Here is a 15,312-nt window from a genome sequence, read left to right as displayed (position 1 = left end):
TGGGGATACGGCCACACTATTTCACCTAGGAGTGGTCAGGAGAGGCCTGTCTGAGGAGGTGACATATGACCTGAGAACTGCCTCATGGAAAGGAGGCTAAGATCTGGTGAAAGGCTTGTGCTTAGACTGAAAGAGGAGCCTGGAGATGGGGCTGTTCTGGTTCTGAGGGCCCAAAAAGGGGCCATTTTGGCTGCTGTCTAGTGAACGAGAACAGGAGTGTGGTGGGAGAAGAGGATGAAGAAGCCTCGGGGTCAGAGCACCCGCAGTTCAGATCTTGTAAATTCTCAGTAGGGAAGGGGTATGATCTCATCTATGCTGATGACTGCTATGTGAAGAATGGCCCATAGGGGGACGCCAGGAGCGACTAGTTAGGAGTGAATGCAGTAGCAGAGCCAGCGGCAGGGGCAGGAGCAGTCTACAGGGCACTGGGCCCACACCCTGAGGGGTCTTACACTTGATCTGATGCAATGCTGTCACTGTTTTGAGATTCTTAATCTATTAATAAGGGACTGTGGAATGTCGTTTTGCAACAGGCCCTACAAACTATGTAGTTGGTCCTAAATGTAGGTGAGTGAAGAAGGCAGCTTAGACTTGTGTAGTAGCGGCAGTGATAAGTCAGTCAGCATGTGTAGTGTTGGGACAGCTGACAGAACTGGAAGATGGACTGGATGTGCCCCATCACGAAAAGTGGAATCATGGATAATTCCTAGGTTGTTTTTACACCTGAGTAACTGAGTGGAAATGGGGAAGACTGGAGAAAGAATTGCCTTAGGGGTGGGAAGGTGGGTAACAACCAAGAATTCAATTTCAGCGATGTTAAGAGGCCTGTGAAAAATCCAAGGGCAGCTTTCAAGTGAACTGTCGTAAATATATGGGTATGAAGGTCCAAAGAGAGGTCTGAGCTGGAGATACAAATTCCAGAGTTGTTGTGTATCTGTATATGTATTTTTTAAAGGGTGGGATCACTTAGCAATACAACGGAGGAGGGCTAGAGTTCAAGAGCTAAGCAGAAGCTACAAAGACTACTAAGTCCAGAGGAAAATTAAAGAGGATCACAGTAACCAACGGAAGAGAATGTGCTAAAGACAGAACCCTGAAGGACACCTATGAATCTCCATCAGAGTGAAAGATGCTCAATCTGTGACTCATTGGATCATCCACCTGTTCAGTCTAACACTGCAACATCCTACAATCAGCCCTCTTGTCTATTCAGCCTACCAGGCTGATTGACTACGTTTCCTAAAACACTCCTATTAACTTATCCCAGGCTGTGATGTACCCATTCCTCCTAGAATCTCTCCCTCCTGCTCTTTATCTATTCAAAGCCTATGACTCTTTTCCCTGACTTCACCAAATCAGCATTTTCCAAATCTTGGTATTTACCGCCTGTGACAACCTCTCATATTGTATACAATAATATACTATCCTAAATTATTATTTAATACCCATCTATGATCCAATTCCCAAAACAGATAAGCTCTGGTTTTCTTTTAATGCTACACTGCTTAGTATAATAGATGTATCAGATGCCTAATATAGATCTGTTGAACAAATGAGTAACAAATAACACCTTGAAATTATGAAATATGGGGAAGTAACAGAAGTAGATAAATCAACTTGGCATGTAACAGCTTAAATAGAAATGACTCATTGTGATCAAAGTCCTGGGCAGCCTGCACGACAAAAGGCATAAAACCTGCACGACAAAAGGCATAAAACCTAAGTCTCTTACCTTTCATTCCTTCTTCATTCAACAAATATTTATTGTGCACCTACTAGGTGCCAGGTACTCTTCCAGTTATTAGAGATACGCCAGCCAATAAAGTAGACAAAAAGTCTTGTCCTCAGAGAGCTGCAGTTTAGTGGAAATACCATTCACTGGCATGTTTTGTTTTATATAAGCTTATTAAGCCCACACCTTCCTCTCCTGTTTTCCCTACATACCTACTATTTTTCAGTCTGAAAAGTTTTTGCCTGAACATTATCATTATTATTAATTCCATCCTTCCAGTTTTCCTCAAATATATAAAACATTATAAGAAAGAGGTTTTAGATATTCTGAGGCCTTCAAAGGCCTAAAAAAAAAAAAATCAGTACACAGTATGTGACCACTGTCATATTAGGACATATTATAGAGAATTACATCTTCAAAACAGCACAATTATTAGTACATCAAAACTACCCAAAGTATTACAGATTTTACATAAACTTCCCAAAAGTAAAATAATAAACTCCACAGACATGTAAAATCATTGAATATTCTACCTCTCTCCTGCAGATAATATGGAGCTTTGAAATTAAATTATGCTATCAAAGTTCATCTTTAAGTTTTAGGATCTGAAGTTTGATAAAAATTCTAAAATGAAACAACAAAGCAGTTACATATCTTATATAAATCCTAAAAATGTTACCCTATTTATTTTATAATGTAACAGAACCATGGTACTAATAATATCAGTTTAAGTTGCAGGGCATTAGGACAAGGATCATCCTATACAAGAGAGAGAGAAAGAGAACAAACTCCCTTCCCTTTCCTACTGATAAGCCAGGCAATCTCTTGAAAATATCAAGGCCAGAGAGGTACCCGGTCATCTAATGCACTGGAATCGACTGAATCTGGGTTCAAATTTCAGCTTTGCCATTCACAAATTGTGAGCCTGGGCAAATCACTTAACTATAACTCAGTTTTTTCATTTGTGAAAATGGAAAGAAGATTAAAAAAAAAAAAGAATTAAATTGAACATCTAATAGAATGTGAAGCCATTTAAGAGTGGGCGGCCTAGGGCGCCTGTGTGGCTCTGTTGGTTAAGTGACTGCCTCCGGCTCAGGTCATGATCCTGGAGTCCTGGGACTGAGTCCCTCATCGGGCTCACTGCTCAATGGGGAGTCTGCTTCACCCTCTGACCGTCTCCCTCTCATGCTCTTTCTCACTCTAAAATAAATAAATAAAATCTTTAAAAAAAAGAAAAAAAGAGTGGGCAGCCTACCATGCAGGCTGAGCTGTCCTGCCTGAAAATCAGTTCCCCAACGCAGACTTTAAAAAAAAATTTTTTTTGAGAGAGTGAGGGAGAGAAGAGAGACAAAAGAAAAGAAAAGAAAAGAAAAAAAAGTGCACGAATAGGGGAGGGGCAGAAGGAGAGACACAGAGACTCCCAAGGAGGCTCCATGCCCAGCGCAGAGCCCACTGTGGGGCTAGATCTCATGACCCCAAGATCGTGACCTGAGCCAAAATCAAGAGTTGGGCGCTTAACCAACTGAGCCACCCAGACATGTCCCCTTCCCCCCAGGCAGTCTTTTAAAAAAATTTTTAAACACGGTCTTCTCTTTCTCTACTTATATCTAGAATTCTTTCTTAAAACTCAAGTTTTCTTTTTCTTTTTTATTTTAAAGATTTTTATTTATTTATTTGACAGAAATACAGCGAGAGAGGGAACACAAGCAGGGGGAGTGGGAGAGGGAGAAACAGACTTCCCGCTGAGCAGGGAGCCCAAGGCGGGGCTCGATACCAGGATCCTGGGATCATGACCTGAGCCGAAGGCAGACGCTTCACGACTGAGCCACCCAGGCGCCCCAAAACTCAAGTTTTCTTTACAATACATCCCATGGCAGCTTCATTAGAGTCTCAAGCAAGAAGGATAGTCTATAAGATGTTTATAAGTAAGGTCTTCTTGTACTTTACAAACTATTAAGAATATTTGAAGCCTGGTCATCCCAAAGTCTAAATTAGTCCCTCCTAGTAGTAAGTTAGACTTATCATCATTCCTGCTGATTCAATGTACTAAATGGTAAATGGGACCCTGGTTCCCTAATAAAGAAACATGTGATATCTTTTCTTATTCTTCAAGTGCTTCAGGAAACCACAGACCAAGGGTTGAAAATTTCAGTGCCTACAAGGACCAGACAAGCAACTTAGATTTTAAGCCAACTCGTAAGAAAAAAGGACAACTAGGCCTGCAGCAAACAAGGGAATGCAGTTCATTCCCAGGCTGGTCCCATTTTGCAGTGCACCATAGTGTCACACTGACAGAGCACAAAGAGATGGCAAAGATCTGTATAATTCTTGTGACAGTTCTCTGGCAGATGGTAATAATGTCTTGTTCAACAAAATATGTAAATCGCCATGATTCCTTGACAGACAAAAATAAAAACACTTAAGGAACGGTCACCTTTTACAAGTTTGTACAAAGACACTATATGGACTAGTGATGGTCCTAATCCTGGCTAAGGGAATTTGGCCACTTCCGTGGGTCACATTCAGAAGCAAGTTTTAAATCCTTGGAACAGATCTTCAACAAATGTAGGCAGGCCAGATCTACCCACTCGGCCAGCAAGCAGAGATGGTTGTCCTGGTGACAAGTCCCACCACAAACTAAAAGGACTACTCAAATTTTGTGTTTAGGGCCAACCTATACACGGTGTAATTTCAACAACTTTTCTTCCTTTCCCATTTAAAAAAAAAATGTGCCTACTCAAATACCTTGAACAGGTAATCTACTGGCTATTATTCACATGTAGTAATAAAAGGTTTAAAATCAAATACCCAGCTTGACTGATGCCTATTCATTCTTAAAATGATTCAGAACTGAGAGAACAGAAAAGATCAGAATATGATAAAAAGTGGGTGCCTAAAGATAGACAGTACTAAGGGGGAAAGGAGTGATAAAAGGAGATGCCTGGATAATAAAGATAAACTTTCCCCACTTCACAGTTTTACCCAAGGTTAGCCCTGTTGATTTTCAACTGTGAGTGAACAAAGACAAATTGTGTACTGAGGTATTTTTATCCTGCAAAGCTGTGAGGCTTTGTACAAACACCACCACATGCCAGTACTGCTTCTCAGGACTTAGAATTTAAATTTAAACACAGCTAAATGCATTTTTAAAAGAGTATTAATTCTTAAGAGATTCATTAATCATGGTATAGCTATAAATCCGTAACTTTAAAATTTTGATTTGTCACTTATAAGAATTTACTGAACATAAAGCTGTTAGAACAAAGATAAATGAGATATACTCCCTGACCTCAAGAAACTCACTATCTAGTAGAGATAAATAAAAGTAATGAAAAGTAAAATAAAAAGCAAAATGTGATTAGTGGTTTATTAGAAAAAAGTGTAGCAGGAGATTGGTGGAGATGGTGATTATCCTACGTGGAGAAAAATGGTTGGTGACATTTCACATTTGAACTGAATCTTAAAAGGATAAATAGGGATTTGGCAAGCAGAAAACCAAGAACAGAGCACAGCAGACAGTGGGAGAAGAATGCAACAGGACACATCTGGGAAGCGTGAAAGTGACCGGTTTTGATACAGTGCACACTTGAGTTGGAATGGCAGAATACGAAGAGCCCGGAACCCCAAGGAACACCAAGAGAACAGGCAGAGGGGGTATGGAACTCCAAAGACAAGAGATGCTTAGGGTGAGACAAGACCCAGATACTCAGAAAGTCCCTCTCCTCTTTCTTCCAGTGAAAATGCCAGAGAACTTGAAAGAAAGAAATCATATGAAAACTTTGTTGTTTAATTATGCCAATGCGGGCGTGCCTGGGTGGCTCAGTCGGTTGAACGTCTGCCGTCGGTTGAACGCCTGCCTTTGGCTCAGGTCATGATCCCAGGGTCCTGAGATCGAGTCCTACAGGGCAGGCTCCCTCCTCAGCGGGGGGCCTGCTTCTCCCTCTCCCCACTGCTCATGCTATCTCTCTCTCTCCCTCCCTCCCACCAATAAATAAATAAAATCTTTATAAAAAAATAAAAGAAAAATTATGCCAATGCTTTGTATGTATTCCCAATAGCTTTTTACAATCATTTGGAAATCCTTCTTTCATCAGAATACTAAATCTTCAGGTGTAGTCCATAGCTCAAGGCTCGTGGAGGAAAGCTGTTCTGGCTCTTCAGAGGAAATGGAAGCATCCTTACCATCAATCTCCCTAAGATTTTTTTTTTTTTAAAGAAGATTCTTATCATGGACTAAGAAGTCTTCCTGCACCAAATAACATTCCCTATGAGGAACTGAATTAGTCTTTTAAAAAATTCTAGGTAAAACACCTTGCCTAGCTTTTTAGGGTAGTTTCATTATTGCACTGGTATTTTTGTACTTTTACTACAGCTATCTATTATAATGCATTTAAAAACTATTTAAATGATGACATCAGCCCCTTTCACATAATCCTTCACTTAAAGTGATAATTAAAAAGGAGGAGTACAGGGGTAACAGCATGCTTAAGGAAAAGAAGGCCAGCTGCCTTCTTGGGTTAGCTCTTCAGGACTTCCTGTTCCCTGGCCCTTTAAAAAATTCTTTGATTAAAAAAGATATACAGTTCCACATTTTAAAAATCACACATCTGGGTGCCTTAGGACAGTCAAGCTGGAGAAAGACCCAAGAACATTAGAAGCAGAGCTACAGAACTGATGATGTTGAGGACTTCTAGATAAAGCATGGCTAAAGCCCACAATACCACTGAATTTTATGTGAGTCAATGAATTTCTTATATTTTTAAGCCAGTCTGCACTGGGTTTTCTGGTACCTGAAAATGAGAGTATCCTAACAGTATCCTGATACAAGTATATTAATCATTAACCTCAATATTCACCAAAAACTGTTTCAAATGAGACTACCAGAAAGCTAAAATCTAATATTACATTTCCCCGGTCATGAAATTATCTTTATAGAATTCTGAGTTGCTGTTATGACCTTAAATTTTATTGAGGATTAATAGAAAAATGGCTTTAATAAAACCATTTTTAGCTTATTACCGACTTTCTGTTTAATAAACTTCATATAAAAATTTACATGAAAACATTAACACAGCACCACTGTATGCCCAACTTTGGGTGGCTTCTGGGAAGCACGCAGAGTTTATGCTCAGCCATAGCAGTTTCACCTTGTCTAGAATTCCTGGTACTGTACATGGTATTGTACACATTTCCTAACTGCCAGCACTCTCATTATTTGACTCTAATCTTTTAGTTCCCATTTGAAAAGGTTAGCATTTCAGTGTATCCAGCCTATTCATATTGACCTTACATCCCAATTATATCTGGGACAGTTTACACTGCTGTCTCACTCAGGGTGTCATCTTCTCTGTTTAGTGGCTGCTTTCTTTCCCAAACGTATCCTGTTTTAAATGATAAATTATATGATTATCCTATTTGTCATTCATCCTGTATTTATTTTTTTAAAGATTATTTATTTATTTGACAGACAGAGAGAGAGAGAGAACAAGCAGGGGGAGAGGCAGAGGGAGAAGCAGGCTTCCCGTGGAGCAGGGAGCCCGATACGGGACTCGATCCCCTGGGATCATGACCTGAGCTGAAGGCAGACACTTAAACCGACTGAGTCACCCAGGCGCCCCATCCTGTATTTATTTTTTAAATATAAAGGGACATAGTTGTAAGATAATCATCCTAATATATAAGAAAAATCACTTAAAATAATTATTCTTTATGAAATTTATATACAGAGAAGAGTCAAAATTACAAGTACTAAATATATCCACATACTGGTTTAAATGTGGTAAAAAGAAAATGCTTCAGTGTTGTAATTGCACTGAGCAAAAATTTTATTTGCAGAAACTTCTTTGGGCCTGAATCTAGTTCACCCACATGAATCACATCACCCACAAATTACATAAAGATCTACTGAGAGAGGAAGTCCTTTTCCTCTTCCCTTATAAGAACACATTCTAAGACATCTTTTACCATAATATGTAGAAACATCAGGAATCTAGGTAGGTATAGCCTGGTAACCTCTCCCCAAGAAAGAAAGTGAATCACAACTTGCTTCCTACTATCTGGTGTCTTTGCACAGAAAAAAGACTGATTTTTCTCTTCTCCACCTTTCCACAGTCTATGTTCTATTCCCAAAGAGAATGGCTTTTCTTAGGTTTTTGATGAAAGCCCACAAAATAATTTAAAAAAATAAGATAAATAAAAACTTTTGAGACAAGTATTTTTAGATGAGTTGGTGACATAAACATGCAGAAGTTAAAAAGCCACATATTTTCCCATTACTAGGACTTCCCTACAAGAAAACACACATTAGGGTGACTGTCTTATCTTTATGTCCCTTTATATTTTAAAGAGTACAACATGACAGGGTGCCTGGGTGGCTCAGTTGGTTGGGCGACTGCCTTTGGCTCAGGTCATGATCTCAGGGTCCTGGGATCGAGCCCCACATCGGGCTCCCTGCTTGGCGGGAAGCCTGCTTCTCCCTTTCCCACTCCCCCTGCTTGTGTTCCTCTCTCGCTCTCTCTGTGTCAAATAAATAAAATCTTTAAAAAAAAAAAAAAAGAGTACAACATGAATTATAAGTGGGGTGAATATATAATTTATCATTTGACTATTAAAAACAGCCTCAAGGGGGCCCCTGGCTGGCTCAATCGGTGCAGCATATAACTCTCGATCTTGGGGTAATGATTTCAAGCCCCATGGTGGACACAGCGATCAGTTTAAAAAAAAAAAAACAAAACAAAACCCTCAAGATGCTTAAAGTTACACTTAATAAAACACAAATTAAATAATTTAAAAAAATTATTTAGAGAGGGAGAGGGAGGGAGAAAGGGAGAGGGATAGAATCTCAAGCAAACTCCTCACAGAGCACAGAGCCCAAAACACAGTGCTTGTTCCCAGGACCCCTGAGATCATGACCTGAGCCGAAATGAAGAGTCAGACGCTTAACCAACTGAGCCAACCATGTGCCCCATAAATTTTAATTAGTATATCAAATGTGAGTTGATATTGAATATATTTACATTTACCAATTCAAAATAAATTTCCTAATATCATTAGATCCAACCAAATTTATAGAGATAAAGAAAAAGTAATAGAAGGAGTGTAATATTTTTTCCCTTTTGTGTTTTAAGTTTTCTTGATGGCTAAATGGATGCTTGCGGATTTTATATTATGTGATGGGATTGGACAAAGGAAAATTACAGCATAGGATTAATTTCTTTCTTGGCCTGAATTTTATTGACTGAAGGGTTCACTTATTCCTCGTCTTGTTGCAATACTTATTTCCACCTTTATCTAAATAACAGAATCTTACAAATTAACAGAATCTTACTTATATTTGATTAATATGGCAGTTATAATTCTCATAACATGTGGCTAATTCATCAGCTAAAATTTAATAGCAGACAGCTATAAGCACTTATTACTAAAATCAAATTCCCACTAAAGTAGCACTAATCATTCTTAAAGATTGTTGTATATAAATACAAAATACACTTTGTAAATATACCCATTTATATTGCTAAGAGTGTAGTTCTGCCACTATCTGCAAATATAATACAGTAAAAACACACTGGTTAAAGAAAAAAACGTCATTGACTTAGGGAAAGGTCTTCTTTGATAAAAAGGCTTTCTCTTCCAGTCCTCTGTAAATGGAAAACTATTTAATTCTAACTTTGTATTTTGAAAAACTTTTTGTTGTTGATGAAATGTTTTTGTATTTGTTTTATCATCACTTTCCCCTTCTCAAAGGGAGGTATGTATGTATGAATGTGCATGTGTGTGTGCACATACGCATGTGTATATGAACTGAAAAATCAATTGGTCCACGTTTCAAGTGCAGCTCTGAGTAAAAAAAAAATTAAAGAAGCTGAATGCTGCGGATTCCCACATTTCTATACCTAGTTTTGCCATTCCTTTCTATTTCAACCCAACAAATACTTCTGGGTATTTATCATTTGTAATGCACTATGCAAAGTGCTCAGAATACAAACAGGAAGGGAGTGAGAGAGTGAGAAAGAAAGAAAAAGAAAATATAAACCCACAGTCCCTGTTCTTATTAAGTTCATAATCTTGTAGAAGATGCAACCATGCACGCTTAAACAACAGAAAACAGACATTTATATGTACCGTTAAATAAATATGTGGGAATGTAGAAGAGGGAGCAGCAGATCCTAACTGGAGTGGGGAGTGGGGAATGGGGAGTGGAAGATACGAGAAAGTTTCACTGAGTAAGTAACACCTAGGTTGGTTTGAAAAGCTCAGAAGGATCCTGGCAGAAGGTAGATGAGGTATTCTACGTAGAGGATGCAGCATAAAACTTAAAAGTGCCCAGCACATCCAGGATAACAATGTGTAGTGTGATAGAACCAGCTGATGTCTGTCAAAAGGAGAACAGCTAAAAATAAAGCCAAAAAGTAAGGCAGATTATCCAAAAACTCAAATATCATTAAATGGAATCAGACAGTCAGAAGGAGGCCCTGAAAACCCTGGAACGTATGTGTGAAACATCCAGATGCTGGATATCTTAAGTACTGACCTGCCAATTCTGTTTTCAAACACTTCTACTTTGGTGTGACCTCCATCGGGAAATCTGCCTTTCCATTTGATCAATAGCACCACCATATTTCTATTCCTCCTACTATATGGTCAGTAAATAGATGTTTTAGACAATCTGGTGTGTGTGTTTTCCTTCAGGTTCCAAAACTGTAAACTCTCTGGAGCAAGAACAGTAACTAGTGATGGGGTGTGTGTGTGTGTGTGTGTGTGTTTTCTCCTTCATGTTCAAAAACTGTAAACTCTATGGAGCAAGAACAGTAACTAGTGATTTTTTTTTTAAATTGAGCCTTGGGGCGCCTGGGTGGTTCAGTCGTTAAGCATCTGCCTTCGGCTCAGGTCATGATCCCAGGGACCTGGGATGGAGCCCTGCGTCTGGCTCCCTGCTTCTCCCTCTCCCACTCCCCCTGCTTGTGTTCCCGCTCTCACTGTGTCTCTGTCAAATAAATAAATAAAATCTTAAAAAAAAATAAAAAAATAAAAAGATAAAATTAAGCCTTACCTCAGTGATCACATTAGGCATGTGAAAATGTTGAATAACAATAAACAAAATACAGGTTGACCCTTGAACGGCACAAGTTTGAACTGCACAGGTCCACTTATACGTGGATTTTTTTTTTTTTTTTTTACAGTGGAGTACCATAAATGCATTTCCTCTTCCTCTCTGATTTTCTTAACATTTTCTTTTCTCTAGCTTACTTTATTGTAGGAATACAGTAATAATACATATAACATACAAAATATGTGTTAACTGTTTATTGGTTAAGGTTTCCAGTCAACAACAGGCTATTAGTTTTGGGGAGTCAAAAGTTATACGTGGAGTTTCAACTGTGGGTTGAAACGCTATCCCCCTTGTTGTTCAAGTGTCAACTGTACATGAGATACAACTTATGGCTTATATTACTTTCCTATTTTGATTAATTTACCCATCAGTACTCTTCTTGCAGTTTAAGTACTTTCTGCTTTTTTAAGTTTGAATGTAAACTGTCAACCAGGATTTACATTAAAATGGACATGGGAATTATAAGGCCTCTCCTATCCCTCTCCCTTCATCAGTCTGAGGATTCATAACAGAAATGACACAGGCCACAACACAAGAGCCACCACCATCAGTCTGGTCCTAGAGAAATCCCCTGTCCCACAACCACTTAAGTAGGAGATGAGTTCATTAAGTCCTTGTCTTTCTCAAAACCTTGTCTTTTGTTTCCCTTCTGACTAGAACCACTTTGTTTAGTCATTTAGACATTTTGTACCTGGGTTATTACATCAGCCTCTAGCTTATCTCCCTGCATTCAGTCTTACATTATGGCCAGGATGACCTATCCAAAACAGAAATCCCTTTGCTTTCCATAGAGCTTAGAATTCTTCAGTGCTCCTTAACAGCCAAAGCACAGAGTCCAAATTTCTTACTAAAGCATATTAAGACTCTTTAACAGATAATTTAGCAAGAATATAAAGTTCTTTAATATTTTAAACCTTATCTCCTGCCATTTATTCACTCAATAAATACTTACTGACCACCTACTACATGTCATGAACTATTCTTTAAAAAAAAAAATTTATTTGAGAGAGAGAGAGAGAGAGAGAGCGAGCACTGGTTGTGGGGTGGGGGTGGGAAGGGCAGAGTGAGAGGAAGAAGCAGACTCCCTGCCAGAGAGCCAGATGCGGGGTTCATCCCAGGACCCTGAAATCATGACCTGAGTCAAAGGCAGATGCTTAACCGACTGAGCCACCCAGGCACCCTGTCATGAACTATTCTAAACACTTGGGGTGTGTGTGTGTGTGTGTGTGTGTAAGTGAACAAAATAGATGACTGTGTGCATGCACACACATACACACCAAAGAACCAACCACAGAAGTTTAAACTAACACTAGGGCAAAGTGGGCAATAAATATAAGTAAATTATATAGTATATTAAGAGTGACATGGTCTATAAGAAAATACAAGTATAGTCAGGGAGGCCTTTTGGAAAAGTAGAATCTGAGAAGAGACTTGAAAGAGGCAAGGAGTGAGCCATGTATTTATCTGCAGAAACGATGCTCCAGGCAGAAAAGAAAATCTGGTGTAAAGGCCCTAATATGGAAGTGCCTCGAGTGCTCAGACTGTTGGGAGCTCAGGGTGGTTAGAGAAGAGTAAGTAAGGGGGAGTGAGGGGAGAGGAGGTAAGGATGGGGAGAAGTGGGAAGGAGTAGGAGGGTGATCACATAGATCCCTGCAGAGAACTGGAAGGACTCGAATTTTACTCTGAGTAAGAAGGAAGCCCTGCATGTGACCAGTGAGCAGAGCAATGGCATGACGTGACAGATTTTGGAAGAACGGCTCTGACTGCTGTGCTGGCAGCAGATGGGGCAGGGACAGGAGGAACGCTACTAGGAGGCTACTGCAGTGACCTAGCTGAGACTTCATGGCAGATCACATGGGTGGTGAGAAATGGTCAGACTGCAGATGTGTAATACTTTCAAGGTACAGTCAGTAAGATTTTTCTGGCACACTGCATGGGAGTGTGAGAGAGGACTCAAGAATGTCACCAAGATTTCTGGACTGAGGAAACAGGAGAACAGAGTTTGTACTAACTCAGATGAGAAAGACCACTGGTAGAGCCGGTTTTGGGGGAAAGCCTGGGGGAACAGTTTTTCATATATTTAAAATGTTTATTGGACATTCAACCAGGTTTTTGAATATGCAAGTTTGGAGCTCAAAACAGAGGTCTAGACTGGAGCTTCTGTTTGCTCTGCCTCAAACAAATCCCGCATTCCAGGCTCGCAGAGCTACACAGAGGTCCCCAATGTCTTCCCCAAGGCTTTATGCATGCATATCTCTCTCTGTTTAGAATGTTCTTACTCCTGTCTTTCTCCACTTGGTCAAAAAAAATCTCAGGGCTCATGACATGTCACGGATCATCTGTTTTATGAAACTCACATGATTATCATTCTCCTGAATCACCTGTTTCCTTAAGTCACTTAAGTAACTGAAATATGTAATGGCTGGTCTCCTAGCACACTCAAAAGACTAAACAATTTTTGTATCTTTTTTTTTTTAAAGATTTTATTTATTTATTTGAGAGAGAGAGAATGAGAGCCAGAGAGCATGAGAGGGAAGAGGGAAAGAGGGAGAAGCAGACTCCCTGCCGAGCAGGGAGCCCGATACGGGACTCGATCCCGGGACTCCAAGATCATGACCTGAGCCGACGGCAGCTGCTTAACCAACTGAGCCACCCAGGCACCCACAATTTTTGTATCTTTTGGTAAGAAAAAAAAGCAGCCATTTCATTAACACAACAGGCAACTTGCCTAATCTCATCATCAGAAATCTTTAGAAACCTTTAAAGAAAATTAGGACCACAAAAAAAGATCTTGGCAAGCAGCTCAATAACCAGATTTTGCATTTTGCAATTTCAGTGGTTATTTGAAGAAGGTAAGTCTTCAAAAACACACATTGTCTGATCAACTTTATAGGCTAAACACAAAGAGAGAAACACCTCCTGCCTGTGTTCCAAAGTTATTTTCAGTTATAAAAAATTTTCATTTTGATTATCATCCTTTTCCTTGCCCTGGGAAGCCATTTAAATGAAAAGAATTACTGGACAAGAAAACAGTCTTTTTGTTTCCTTCCTGAGAGACACACTCTAATCTAACTGAGAAAGGAGGGATATTAAAAAGATGATGTGACATTAGAGAGGATCCAGCTCAAGCAGCCACCTTTTTTTTTTTTTTTTTTAAGATCTATTTATTTATTTTGGAGGGGGAGCATGTGCGCATGCATGGCGGGGGAACAGGGGCAGAGAGAAAGGGAGAGAGAATCTTTAAGCAGACTCCATGCTGAGTGGGGAGCCTGACGTGGAGCTCGATCGCACGACCCTGAGTTACCACCTGAGTGGAAACTGAGAGCTGGATGCTTCACTAATTGTACCACCCAGGTGCCTCTCCAGTAGTCACTTCTATCTGTGAGAACACTGATATCCAGGCAGGCTACTGCTACCAACTGAACAGTGTAATCCCCATTATGAGCCCTGTATAGCTATAATGTAAGTTCCGTGAAGGCAGAGAGTTTTGCCTGTTTTGTTCACTACTCTTTCACACAGTTAAGTGCTGAGTGAATGAACAAACTTATAATTCTGAAGTACACAGGGTTGAAATACATTCAATATAAAGTATAAAACAAAGGGTGCCTGGCTGGCTCAGTCGATAGGGCACATGACTCTTGATCGTGGGGCTGTGAGTTCAAGCCCCACAGGTGGTGTAGAGTTTACTTAAAATAAAAAATTTTTTAAAAAGCCTTTCTTCAGGATTTAAAAAAAGTGCTCTTTTATTTAAAGTCATAAAATTTGGAGTATCAAGAATTTGCAATCATCAAATTAATTACAAAATGCTGACCATGTACAACAGTGGGGAAGGAGAGACCTTATGTGAAATCTCTAACAAAGCAGTAAGTTTATAAAAAGTTCTCTGTAAATCAAGAGAAAAGGATGATATTCTAGCAACTATACTTGCTTTATAATGTAGAGTATTTCAGAAATGTTCATTATGGGAAAATTACAGTCTTTAAAAATAAAATAGTACAAATACCTTATTACAGGTCTTTAAAAAATCAAGATCTATAAAGATGATTAGAAAAAGAAGTATAAAAAGTCTGACTCCAGGTTATATTAAGAGAGTAGCTTCAAACATCCCAAATAAACAGGCCAGGTTCTGAAAGTTCCCTTGCCAAAGAAACTCTTACTTGGGGTTTTTTTTTCTTTATAATTGAAGTATAATTGACATATACCATTATCTTAGTTTCAGATATACAACATGATTTGAAATATATATACACTGCAAAATGATCACCGTAATAAGTCTAGTTAACATGTCACCATATTTACAAATTTTCTTCTTGTGATGAGAACTTTTACGATCTATTCTCTTAGCAACTTTCAAATATGCAAAACAGTAATATTAATTATAATCACCATGCTGTATGTTATATTCCCTGGACTTATTTATTTTATAACTAGAAGTTTGTTCTTACTCAGTTTTAAAACAAAACAGCCT

At 39.1% G+C, this 15,312-nt stretch overlaps 1 protein-coding gene across 1 annotated transcript in view; it reads right to left on the bottom strand.

Annotated features, from left to right (window-relative positions):
* The window catches only part of GTF2F2 (general transcription factor IIF subunit 2), a 151,436-nt gene that overhangs the window by 54,448 nt on the left and 81,676 nt on the right, over nucleotides 1-15,312 (bottom strand). The gene's annotated exons all lie outside the window — the stretch shown is intronic.

Source organism: Zalophus californianus, chromosome 3 (genome assembly GCF_009762305.2).
Source record: "Zalophus californianus isolate mZalCal1 chromosome 3, mZalCal1.pri.v2, whole genome shotgun sequence".
NCBI lineage: Eukaryota > Metazoa > Chordata > Mammalia > Carnivora > Otariidae > Zalophus > Zalophus californianus.
Note: the sequence above shows the minus strand (reverse complement) of the source record. Positions and strands in the feature narration are given on the sequence as shown.